Below are 13,767 nucleotides of genomic sequence, written 5' to 3'. Positions count from 1 at the left end.
TACATCATTCATGTTCTCTTCCTCCCCTACTCCCTCCTCACTCCTGGAGCCAACAAGCAATCCCACTGGGTTATACATGTATTATCACTCAATACCTACTTCCATTTTGTTTGTTTTTGTAAGATTAATCTTTTAAAAACCAAAATCCCAATCCTATATCCATATAAACAAGTGATAAATCATGTTTTTCTTCTGAGTTTCTACTCCCACAATTCTTTCTCTTGATGTTACTATCCATTAATAATGAAGTTTTTCTTTCAAAGGATCATATAAAGAAACCTTTTGAGCTAAGTTACAGGTAATCTTATCAAAACAACAACTAAGCAAAAAGAAATAACTTCCTCTTTCATACAGCCAGTTACTTCAGATAAACTAAAGGAAACAAAACTGCCCTAGGGTGTAAGCATCATTAGACATGACTTTCTGCCTTCTGGAAATGGAAGTTACCTCTGGTTAAAAATGGGATTCCCAGTCACCCCTCCCTCCTGGTTCCTCCAAGGAAGTGGATGCTTAAAACAATTGACACCAGTATGACTCTGACAATGTTATCCTTTCAATTTTGGTCCCTGGGGCACCAATTTCAAGAAGAACTTGAGAAGACCTCTTGTGTGAAGGCTGATGAATCTAATTTTCTTGCCAAACTGTCCCAAAGCAATCTAGCCAAATACAGATTTCACTGTGGGTTCTGTCACCACCATATGTCCTCTTAACAGCTCCAGTGGGACATGGGACAAGGTACACAATTGACTCCTTTCAAACCTACTTACTGCAAAATTCAGGATACACTGATTCACGCCTTGGCAAATCCAGCCATCAATCTGGCTTGCCCAAGGCAGCTATAGCTAAAGGAATGTAAGGGCTTGCAGCAACAGAAACACTGGAAAGCTGGGGAGGTGTGGGCAGAATGCTTGTGGTGCCTCTCTCTATGCCAGTGTTCTACAACACAATAATGTCATCTTGTCTGGCATGGGATCCTGAAGGCTCTGGCTCTGCCACTTGTCCTTGCTCCAAGCCCTCAGTTTTTTTTTTTATTTGATGTGTTATTTGGCTGGACCCAGTTATAAGAAAAATCATTGTCTTTCCTCAGTGTCATTCAATATATGGATAAACTACTCAACAGATATTGAAATTTAAAAAAAAACCAGGAAGAATGAATGATAAACTATTTGAAAAAGCTTTGTTTCAGCAAGTACAGGTATAGATGTTCAATCAGTTCCCAGACACTAATTGTGTACAGTATGTATGTATTGTACCAGGCACTAGGGAAACAGAGACAAAAATGAAAGTTTCTATTCTGTAGAAGGTCTTGGGGAGGGATAGCAAGTGTATATATATACTAAATATACAAAAAAACACTCAGGGTATAAATTATATACTTAAACAGATGCACTTACATGTATATGTGGCAGTCTATTATACACATATGCATCACAAACTGGAATATTTATGCATATAACTTATACCCTGAGTCAGATTGCTTATTCTCTCTGTCTTTCTCTTGTCTCTTTGTCTCTCTCTATATCAATATGCCAAATAAAGGATAATATTTTTTCACCTTAGGTCATCTTATCACCAGTCATTTTTTAAGGATTTTTAAAAAATTAAATTAAATTAATTAATTCATTTAGAATTTTTTTTCATGGTTACATGATTTATGTTCTTTCTTTCCCCTCTTCCCACCTCCCTCCCATAGCCAATACTCAATTCCACTGGATTTTACATATGTCATTGATCAAGACATATTTCCAAATTTTTTATATTTGTACTAGGGTGATCGTTTCAACTCTACATCCCCAGTCATATCCCCATCAAACCTTGTGATCAAGCAGTTGTTTTTCTTGTGTTTCTACTCCTACAGTTCTTTCTCTGAATGTGGATAATGTTTTTTCTCATAAGTCCCTCAGAATTGTCCTGGATCACTGCATTGCTGCTAGTAGAGAAGTCCATTACATTTGATTGTACCACAGTGTATCAGTCTATGTATACAATGTTCTCCTGGTTCTGCTCCTTTTGCTCTGCATTAATTCCTGGAGGTCGTTCCAGTTCCCATGGAATTCCACCAGTTCATTATTCCTTTGAGCACAATAGTATTCCATCACCAACAGATACCACAATTTGTTCAGTCATTCCCCAATTGAAGGGCATCCCCTCATTTTCCATTTTTTTGCCACCAAGAAGAGCGCAGCTGCGAATATTTTTGTACGTCTTTTTCCTTATTATCTCTTTGCGGTACAAACCCAGCAGTGCTATGGCTGGATCAAAGGGCAGACAGTCTTTTAAAGCCCTTTGGACATAGTTCCAAATTACCTTCCAGAATGGCTGGATCAATTCACAACTCCACCAGCAATGCATTGGTGTCCCAATTTTGCCACATCCCCTCCAACATTCATTACTTTCCTTTGCTGTCATGTTAGCCAATCTGCTAGGTATGAGGTGATACCTCAGAGTTGTTTTGATTTGCCTTTCTCCAATTATAAGAGATTTAGAACAGTTTTTCATGTGTTTATTGATAGTTTTGATGTCTTTATCTGAAAATTGCCTTTTCATGTCTCTTGCCCATTTACCAATTGGGCAATGGCTTGATTTTTTGTACAATTGATTTAACTCCTTATAAATGTGAGTAATTAGACCTTTGTTAGAGGTTTTTGTTATAAAGCTCCCCCCCCCCCCATTTGTTGCTTCCTTTCTAATTCTGGTTGCATTGGTTTTGTTTGTACAAATCCTTTTTAAATTTAATGTAATCAAAATTATTCATTTTTGTTTTGTTTTGTAATATTCTCTATCTCTTGATTTGTCTTAAAATATTTCCTTTCCCATAGATCTGACAGGTATACTGTTCTATGTTCACCTACCACCAGTCTTTTTTTTTTTCTATTGGACCCCAAACCATTCCCTGGAGAAAGAAATCTTTTTATCAATTCATCCACAGGACTTTGGCCCAAGGTGCCATTGTCCTGATTTCTGACTCTCTCACATTAATTACTAAACTCTAGGCTTTTCTCCAGAAACATTTACCTTTACTCTTTGGCCATCTTTTCTCATCAGCCATCATGTCAGCATACCCATGCTCTCCACCCTTTTTCACCCCTCTTCACCTGGAACCATAATCTAATAATCATATTAGTTCTGTTGATCCTAAAAGGGATGTCACAATCGACTTACCAAAGGCTTTACTCATCATCCCTGTATATTTCCAAACCCTCCCTGGCTTATACATGTTGTCTTTCTCTATAAGGATGCAAGTTCCCTTAGGGCAAGTATCCTTTTATTTGTATCCTTAATACTAAACACAGTGCTTAGAACTTTGTAAGAACTTAGTAAATGCTTTTTCATTCACTCATTTAGACCTGTGATTTCCTAATTCTTCATATAGAAACTCTCTCCATTGATGCATATTGGCAACTAGTCTATAACCTGTCACTGAATCATAGCTCTAGGATTGAGAGGTATCCCTGAGGCCATGGTGTACAGACCCTTCATTTGATAGATAAGGCACAGGAGGATGGCTTGTTAAGGATTACCCAGTAGTAAGCACCAGAGTCAGCATTTGAACCCAGGTCCTCTTACACCCAATCCTTGTTTACCATCATGCCTCTTTATAATCAAAGAGTGTTGCCTATGGGTATCGGGAAACTAAATAACTGAGTCATTCTCACAAAGCATGTATGGGTTAGACCCAGGGTTGGAACTGAGATCTTTCTGACTCTGAGGTTGGCTTTCTATCTACTATATTATGTTTCCTCATGCAGGATATATACAAATAGTTAAATTTACAAGTATCTTATCTAATGATTTTCTTTAATCGACTTAGTTTAATAGAAAAATCAGACTTTTAGAGGCTGTGCCACACCCTATTTCATTTCTTAGTTCATTTTTTCTTTCTCAGATAAAAACTCTTTTCTTTTGGCTCTCCTGATCAGCAAAGAAGCAAAGATCTTGTTGCCCGATTTCTTCAAAGCTGAATCTTTAAATTCAAGGAGGACTGTATTCCAAGTAGATTTCTTATATCCCATGCTTGCCTAGGATAGAAGTTTTACTTAACTACTTTCTAAGCAATTTTTATTTACTCAGACAAATATTCAACAAATAATATTACTTTTAAATCTTTTCTATCTGACTTGCCTCCTTTCAGTTAATATTGTTGTTGTTTGCCCTTCATTTTTTAAATTAAATTTTTTTATTACATGTAGAAACAACTTTTGACAATTGTTTTCTGATGTTTTGCAATTCAGATTCTTTCCTTCCCTTTCCCAACCCCAATTGTTAAGAAGTGTGTAGTAAAAAATCTAGACCACCTACATTTCATCTTTGATTCTGAACACCCATTGGTGAACCCTTTAGAGATTGAGTGCCCAAAATTCACCCTCAAGATACCTGAGTCCTCCTGCCCCCAACTATCCTAGACAGTGGAAGGAGAAAATACTTGTGATGGGCTGCTAAAAGGAGGGGCAGGCCATGTGAAAATTGTCCTCAAGCATGGTGGAGAGGAGGAAAGGAGCAGTCCTCTCTGGCATGCTGGGGCACATGTGTCATGCCTTTTTCAACATGGCTCTGGTGGTAGGACATAAGAGTCATAGAGTCACTTGTGGCATCTTTCTGCCTGATGCTGGTGTCCCCTGGCATCAGCATGAGCATCCCAAGCATCAGTGTGTCAGAGCCAGTGCAATGTGGCCACAAAAGGAGAAGCTACTGGGGTTTAAAAAATGAGAATGGGAAGGAGAGTGGTCTTCTTATTTCTGCTCTTGACTTCTGTATCTGTCTCTGGACTGGCATTTTTCTCTGAGCATTTCCCTTATCTTATTATGCCATCATTGGCAAGCAGTGGCTTCAATCATCCAGCTAAATGGAGAATCAGATCTACCCATAAAGTTCAAAAGACTGAGATTTCTCTCTCTCCCTTGTCTTTACTAGTGAATGCTTATATGTCTGGTAATAAACTTCCAGATTAATTTTTATTTATAATAGTATAAATAGATTACAGCAATGCTTTCATGTAATACATATTTCCATATTCCCCATGTTGTGACTGAAGACACATATCATATGGCAGTGATAGCAAACCTTTTAGAGACAGAGTGTTGGGCCCTGCCCTCACCCCAAACCCCAGATTGAGTGAAGTGCTCCCCCCCTGCCCTATCCAGAGATCAGGTGTCATGTCATCACCAAGTACTAGATGCCCCTCAACCTCCCCCCACCCCTTACCCCACACAGGGGAGGGAGAAAGTGCTCCCACTGGGCTGCTGGGTGGAGGGGTGGGTGAAATGAGAAATGTCCTCAGTGAGTGCTGAGAGGGGGAGGGAAGCCAGAGTTCCTCTGCCTTTCTAGTAACAAACTCTGAGTGGGGGTGGGGATAACAGCCACATGTCCAAAGAGAGTGCTCTGCATGCCATCTTTGGTACCCATGCCATAGGTTTGCCATCACTGTTATATATAAGAAAAAAACTCATGAAGGAAATAAAATGAAGGATAGTGTGCTTTGATCTACAAATCCGAACATTTCACTTTCTGTCTGTCTGTAGATGGCATTTTTTTTTTATTATGAGTCCCTTGAGGTTATCTTGGAACCTTGTTTTACCAATAATAGTTTAGTCTTTCACAGTTAATTATTGCACAGTATTTTTGTTACTGTATACACTGTTCTCCTGCTTCTGCTTGCTTCCCTTTGCAACAGTTCATATAAGTATTTCTAGGTTTTTCTGAACTCATCTTGTCTGTCAATTCTTATGGTACAACCATATACTACAAGCTTGTTCATCCATTCTTCAATTGATGGACACCACTTCAGTTTCCAATTTTTTGCCACTATAAAAAGAGCTGCTAAATGTATTTTTCTACAAGAACATCCTTTTACCCTATTGTTTATCTCTTTGGCATATAGACTGGTAGTGGTATTGTTAGATCAAAGAGTATACATAGTTTTAAGGTCCTTTGGCCATGGTTCCATATTGCTCTCCAGAATAGTTTTATCAGTTCATAGTTCCAACAACACTGTATTAGTGTTTCAATTTTCCTATATCCTCTCCAATATCTATCATTTTCATTTTTGGCTATATCACCCAATCTGATAGGTGTGAGATGGTTGTTTTAATTTGCATATCTGCAATCAATAGTCTTTTGAAGCATTTCCTCATATGAATAGAGGTAGTTTTAATTTTTTCCTCTGAGAATTGTCTCTTCATATCCTTTGACCATTTATCAATTGGGTAGTGCTTTGTTTCTTATCAATTTGACTTAGTTTTCTATGTATGTATTTGAGAGATTAGTCTTTGTCAGAGACACTTGCTAAAAATTTCCCCCCTCAATTTGTTGTTTCCCTTCTAATCTTTGTTGCATTGGTTTTGTTTGTACAGAATCTTTTTAATTTAATGCAATAAAAATTATCAATTTTATTTTTCATTGTGTTTTCTTTGTCTTGTTTGGTCATACATTTTTCTCTTTTCCATAAATCTGACAGGTAAACTTTTCCATGGTCCCCTGATTTATTTATACTATCCTCTAATTCTAGATCAAGCATCCATTTTGACTTTATCTTCATGTATGGTGTGAGATGTTGGTCTATGCTGAGTTTCTACCATATTGTTTTCTAGTTTTCCCAGTAGTTTTTGTCAAATAGTGAGTTCTTCCCCAATAGCTTTGATCTTTGGGTTTATTGAACACTAAATTACTATGATCATTACTACTATGTGTTGATCTCTTAACCTATTCCATTGATCCACTACTCTATTTCTTATCCAGTACCAAGATTGTTTTGATGATTACCTCTTTGTAGAATAGTATGAAATTTGGTATGGTTAGGCCTCTTTCCTTCATATTCCTCCCCCTACCCCCAGCCCTATCAATTTCCTTAATACTCTTGATCTTTTGTTCTTGCAGATGAATTTTGTTATTTTTTCTAGTTCTAAGAAATAATTTTTGGGTAGTTTCATTATTAAGAATAGCAAAATTAATTTAGGTAGGAGTCATTTTTATTATATTGGCTCAATCTATCCATCAGCAATTTAATATTCTTCTAATTGTTCTGGTCCTACACTATTTGTGTGAAAAGTGTTTTTGTAAATGTGATCATCTAGTTAGGCTGGTTTTGGTGAAGTATACTCCTAGGTATTTTATATTGTTTATAGTTATTTTAAATTGAATTTCCTTTTCTATCTCTTGCTGTTAAACTTTGTTGGTGGAAAATAGATAGGCTGATGATTTATATGGGTTTATTTTGTATTCTACAACTTGTTTTTTATTTTCAAAGTGGAATAATGATGCCATGAAGGTGATGTCTTGACTTATATGTGTAAACAAGGAATTTGCTAAGAACAAAGGAGACCTGTAAAGGTTGAAGAAATGTGTCTGGAAAGGTAGATGGAAAGTTCAAGGCTGGAAGGAGAAGGGAGTTGTATGGAAGATTCAAAAGAGAGAAACTGTTGGCCAGAGGGAGATTCTGGTCACTCTCTCTCTTACCTAAGACTCTTAGAAGAGCTAGGGAGGAGATTTTCTCTTCTAATACCTTTTGCCTGGCTGTGCAGAAGGAAAGGGTTTCTGCTCTGTACTGAAGATCACCATGGATTACCATTTCCCTGAGGGGAACTTTATTTTCCTTGAAAGACAGTTTGATCCCACCATCAAAAAGTAGCCATTAGGGAATAGTTGGCACAGCCTCCTTGGTCCCTCTGCCCTCTACCTTCTCTCTCTCTCTCTCTCTCTCTCTCTCTCTCTCTCTCTCTCTCTCTCTCTCTCTCTCTCTCTCTCTCTCTTTCATTTTCAAGAAATAAATTAGATATTTTAGTTTACAGAAGACTGTCTCTAAGTTGTGTAATAGGAGGGAGGATTTCAAAGTCAAAGAAGAAAGTTGGGAGTGGTTGACTCATCTTCTGGTCAGGTCAGGACTCCATTAAAGTTGTCCAGCCTAGTGGAAGAAGAAGGGAGGTGCCACCCAGAAACCAGTCCCCAACAGCAACTGGTTTCCTGGTTCTAGCATTTTTAAAGCCCCTGTCTCTCCCACTATTACACATGTGAATTGAATTTAAGTGAGGCAAAGTTGTACGAAGTTGTCAATCTCACTCTTTCAGAGTCATCAGAGTCCAGTGGCAAGACAAAAGTCTGGATACTGGTGATAAACCTGGATGCAATAGATGATCTTGGCATCTTCAATGTCTGACCAAGCTCTAAGTGTTCCATGTTGGTGCTCATTCCATCAGGTGAAGTCTTCACATGCTTGGTGTAGATGCCCCAAATACTCACCAATGAGTTTGTAGCCCATTGGTTACCCTCAACCTGGGTTATAAAGGGAGTGTGTAGGGAATGTGGTCTCTTCAAATACTACAGCTTCTAGGAGCCCCAGGTGAGAGTTGGGTTAAAGGTGGATACCAAAAGTGGATGAGCTGTCTTGTAAAGGTCTTGTCAAGCCCTCACTACCAGAAGTGCCAGTCCTCCCCGAGTACCCCATATACCCCTCAGTTAATGGACTCCTTTCCAACTGTCAATGGCAGTACTCTTCCTCTTGGGTTGGATCAACCTTCTTCCTAAAATGATAGTGCCATATCTCTTACTTAGGCAAATTGGCCTTATTGTCCTCTTCCAGATCAGATAAACAGAATTAGCATTTTAAATCCCAGGTAGGGATTTTTAAGGTAAGGTTGATAACTTTATTTAAACAGATTCTAATCCATAAGAAATTGGGTATTCAATTGACTTTATTTGCATCATACCACATTACTTTCCAGAATGACTATATTAATTCATTCCAGAGAACAATTTGTAATTATGCAAACAAAGTGTTTAAAATGTCCAGACTCTTTGATTGAGAGATACCATTGATGGGCATGTAGCCTAAGGAAGTTAAGAATAAAAAAGCAAGGCTCCATTTACTTCAAATTATTTATAGCAGTACTTTTGATAATAACAAAGAAATGGAGACAAAGTAGATCCTAATGGGAAATGGCTAAAAGAATTGTGGTATGTGAACAATTACAAGGAGCAACAAATATGATGAGTTTAGAGAAGCATGGAAAGACTTACATGAACTAATGCAATTTGGAACCAAGAAAACAATACACAAAACAACTATAACATTGTAAATGGTAAGAACAACTATTAAACCATTGAAATGAATAATGTAAAATTTCACACTGAGCTTGTCCTAAAGAAGACATATGAGAAAACACTTCTATTCTTTTTTCAGAGGGGAAGGGGTCTGGAGGTATGGAAAACTGCATATGATATCACATTTTTTTGATGTATTGATCAGTTTTACTGAATTTTTTCTCTCCCACTTAAAAAAAATTCTTTGTTATAAGGAGTGACTCTGAGAGGAAGGGAGAAGGTATAAAGGTAATTGAAAAACAAAATATAATAAAAAGAACAATATGTTTTTATATATTTCTTAAAAAAGAAATTATGTGAGGGGAACTTGCCCCCTTGCCTCAAGTTGTGGGACTAATGTTATGACAAAGATTGTATCTATAATAGCATGGGATGTAGAGACTAATCAATTAGTCAATTAACAAGTGTTTATTAGGTGCCAGGAAGTACAGGAACCACAGGGGGAAAGTTTGGTAAAAAACATTGGAGTAAAGATCAATGGAGGCAGAGGCAAGGGGTGATATTGCCACTGAAAGATATATTATAGTTCAGTGGGAAGAAAATTGACTTTGCTCTATGAAACTAGAGGATCTGGATGCAAATCTCTCTCTGACATTTGGTACCAATGTGACCTCATCTAAAAATTAAAGGGGTTAGACTAAATGGCTTTTGTGGTCTCTTCAGGCTTATGCATCTCTGAGAGAAAGAAAATACTGATAAGGAGTTCAGGAAACATGACCACCTTGTCAGGGGATCATAATATAGCAATGGGCACTTCAGTTAACCAAACAAAATGGAACTCAATCTCTACCAAGAACAAAGTAGCTGATGATTTTTCAACCTGCTCTAAAGAGAGTTTTATCCTTCTAAAGGTAGAAAGGAAACTTCTCCTTTGGTTCTGATTCTTACCAACAAGAAGGAAGTTTTTGATGGGGTAGAAGTATTGGGAACCCTGTTGAAGAGTGACCACTTCAAATTAAAATTTGTGATAAAGGAGAAGAAAGCTGGGCATAATCACACATGTACTCCAGATTTGGGAGAAAGTATGTTCAAAGTCTTCATAGGAAGAAGGAATCTCTTCAGGGAAAGTTCATGTAGAGTTATAGGAATCTCCCAAGAATAAAATTCTTGACATGAGAAGTCACAGAAACAATTTTGTTGAAGAGAAGTGGTTTTTGTTTAGTGATGTAGTTGAAGAGATAAATCATCTTAAGAGTTTTAAAAAAAGTTATGTACAAGGGCCACCTAGGTAGCACAGTGGTTTGAGTGCCAAGTCTGGAGTCAGGAAGACCTGGATTCAAATTTGATCTCAAATATTTCCTAATAGTATGACCTTTGGCAAATCACTTAATCCCAATTGCCTAATCCCTCGCTGCAATTCTGTCTTAGAATTGATACTTTGTCAGAAAGTTGGTGTTTTTAAAAAAGTCCCCCCCCCTCCCCATATTAAATTCTGTTCTAATTTTCAATAACTATTTTCTGACATTTCGTGATCCACCTTCTTCCACCCTCAACAAGATGGCAGATAAGATGATAAAGGTTGGGCATGTTTTATTATTATATAATACATATTTTTATGTTCATCATGTTGTGAAAAAAGACCCATATAGCTGGAGGAAAAAAAGCAAACAATAGCATACTTCAATATGCATTCAAACTTCATCAGTTCCTTCTATATCAGGAAAATCTAGCCTTTTTTGTCATGAGTCCCTTGGAGTTATCCTGAATCCTTTCATTGCTGATAATAGTTAAGTCTTTCACCATTGATGATAGTAGTTTATTGTTACTGTATACAACATTCTCCTAGTTCTGCTCATTTCACGTTGCATCACTTCATATGAATCTGCAAGTTTTTTTTTTTTTGTAATTAGCTTGCTTGTCACATTTTATGGCACAATAGTATTATACCACAACTTGGTAAGCCATTCTCCAGTTAATGGACATCCTTCAGTTTCCATTTCTTTGTCACCACAAAAAGAGCTGCTATAAATATTTTTGTACAAGTTGCTCCTTTCCCCCTATCTTTGATCTCTTTGGGATATAGTCATAGCAGCACAGTTTGATGATCCTTTGGGCATGGCTCCAAATTGTTCTCTAGAATGGTTATATCAGTTCACAGTTCCACCAATAGTGTATAAGTTTCTCAATTTTCTCATATAACCTCCAATATTTATTATTTTCCCTTTTTGTTATATTAGCAGTCTGATAGGTATGAATTGGTAACTCAGAGTTGTTTTAATTTACATTTCTCTAAATAATAGTGATTTGGAACATTTTTTCATATTACTAAATATAGTTTTAATTCCTTCATCTGCGAATCTCCTGTTTATATCCTTTGACCACTTGTCAGTTGGGTAATACTTTATATTTTTTTATAAATTTGGTTCAATTCTCTTTATATTTGAGAAATGAGCCTTTGTCAGAGGTACTTGCTATAAAAATTTCCTTCCAGTTTGTTGTTTCCCTTCTAATCTTTGTTGTATTGATTTTGTTTGTGCAAAATCTTTTAAATCTAATGTAGTAAACATTATCTATTTTACATCTCATAATATTCTCTATGTCTTGTTTGGTGATAAACTCTTATCCATAGATTTGACAGTTAAACTATTGTATGTTCCTCCTATTTGTTTATAGCATTGCTCATTATTTCTAAATCATATATTCATTTTGTCTTGACTTTGGTATATGGTGTGAGTTGTTGGTTTGTGCCTAGTTTCTGCCATACTATTTTCCCAGCAGTTTTTGTTGAATTGTGAGTTCTTCTAAAAGCATGAATTTTGGGGTTTGTCAAATGTAAGGTTACTAAGGTCATTTACTATTGTGTATGGAGCACCTGATTCTATTTCATTGATCCACTACTCTGATTCTTAGCTAGTTCTTGATTGTTTTGATGGCAAGGTAATGGTTTAAAAAAATGGTACTGCAGAAAATGATTACCTAAATTGCAAAAACAACTTCAGAATTGTAAAGATCAAAATAATCAAAATAAGAAAGCTAAAGATAACATAAAGGGGTGGTGTTTTAAGAGATATATATTGAGAAAAAGGAAGATTGAAGTAATAGCAGGACTGTGTCTTACAGTTCATGGCAGGGTGAAGGTGAAGGAAGGAAAGGGAATAAACATTTATATAACACTTACTATGTGCTATGTTGTGCTAAGTACTTTCCAGTTATTATCTCATTTGATCCTCACAACAACCTTAAGAGGTTAAGTGCATTATGATCTCCATTTTACAGTTGGGAAAACTGAGGTAGACAAACAATTAAATGATGTACCTTGGATCACACAGCTTACTGTATGAGGCTGGATTTGAACTCAGATATCCCTCATTCCAGGACTAGAACTTTATCCATTGTACCACCCAGTTGCCTCTTTGGGAGGCTTTGGGAGGGACAGTAAGGAGAAGGCATTTGGACTGAAAAGAGTGGAATAAAAAAAGCTAATGTAGAGCGGAAGCCCAAGAAAACTAGAGAGATCTTAAGAAACCACCTACCTGTCTTTGATAGCGTCAGGCAAAATTGGACATATTTTAGGTACTGGAAGAACCTGGCAAGTGACTGAAGAGCATCAGTTAGTGATCTTTGATAGATATTTGAAAGTGGGATTAAAACCTAGATAGCCTTAGTTTAAAAAAACAAATGAAAAGAATTGAATCTGTAAACTACATGTTACTTAGACTCTTGGCAAAATTCTCTAACATATTACTAAAGGGATGGTTTGTGAACATTTAGAAACTGAAGTAGTGAACCAGCCTGATTTCATCAAGAATAAATCATACCAGACTATTGTAATTTCCCTTTTCTTTTAATTAGATTTAATAGGCTGTTAAAAATAGAAGAATACTCTAGGCATAGTTTCTCTAAAACAACAACTTATGTGGTAAAGTCTGTTATGCTCTTCTTGTGGAAAATATGGAAATGTAGACCAGAGTTTAGCAGGTTCAGAATTGATTTATTGTGACACCCTTAGAGTAGTCATGAATGTCCACCATTCATCTTTAGCATTCAGAGCCCCTTGAAGATTCCTCCAGTGGGCACAGTTAAGACAGCACTACCCAAGTATACAATTTAAAGAATAAAATAAGGTTAACTGCTTGAATTCAATCCTATCCTCTTCTGAAGCATCTATAAGGTCATCTCCATAAAGTTGTGTAGACAGATCTTTTTGAAGGGTCTGGAACTTGTCTTTCCAATTTGTTGCATTCATAAGAGACTTTGGCCCTTCACATGTAATTTTTTCAGGCATTAATAATATGGACACTTAAGGGAGCACCTTGGAGACTGTGATATCAAAATCACTTTAAGAGACTGATATATATTAATTTAAGGTCGCCAAGGAATTCAGCTATGTAATTCCTAAATGAAAACTCAAGTCAGCAGTCAACCTTTTGGAGTTTTTAATTACAAAGAGGAGGAAGAAAGGTATTAGAAAGAGAGAGAGAGAGAGAGAGAGAGAGAGAGAGAGAGAGAGAGAGAGAGAGAGAGAGAGAGAGAGAAAGGGGAGAGAAGGGAATAGGACTTAAATACCCCCTCTCCTTAGGCTGGGCCAAAGGCCCAAGCCCTTAGATAGCTGAGGCAAAGAAAAGAGATCAGTCCCTATCACTCACGTGACCAAAATGGAGAAACAGTCTCAGGGGCCTCCACCTCCAGACTCCTTCAGAGCAAAACTTCTCAGAGCAAAACCTCCTCAGAGCA

This window comes from Monodelphis domestica, chromosome 3 (assembly GCF_027887165.1).
Source record: "Monodelphis domestica isolate mMonDom1 chromosome 3, mMonDom1.pri, whole genome shotgun sequence".
NCBI classification, from domain to species: domain Eukaryota; kingdom Metazoa; phylum Chordata; class Mammalia; order Didelphimorphia; family Didelphidae; genus Monodelphis; species Monodelphis domestica.
The sequence above is the reverse complement of the archived record's forward strand: the minus strand, read 5'-3'. Positions refer to the sequence as shown.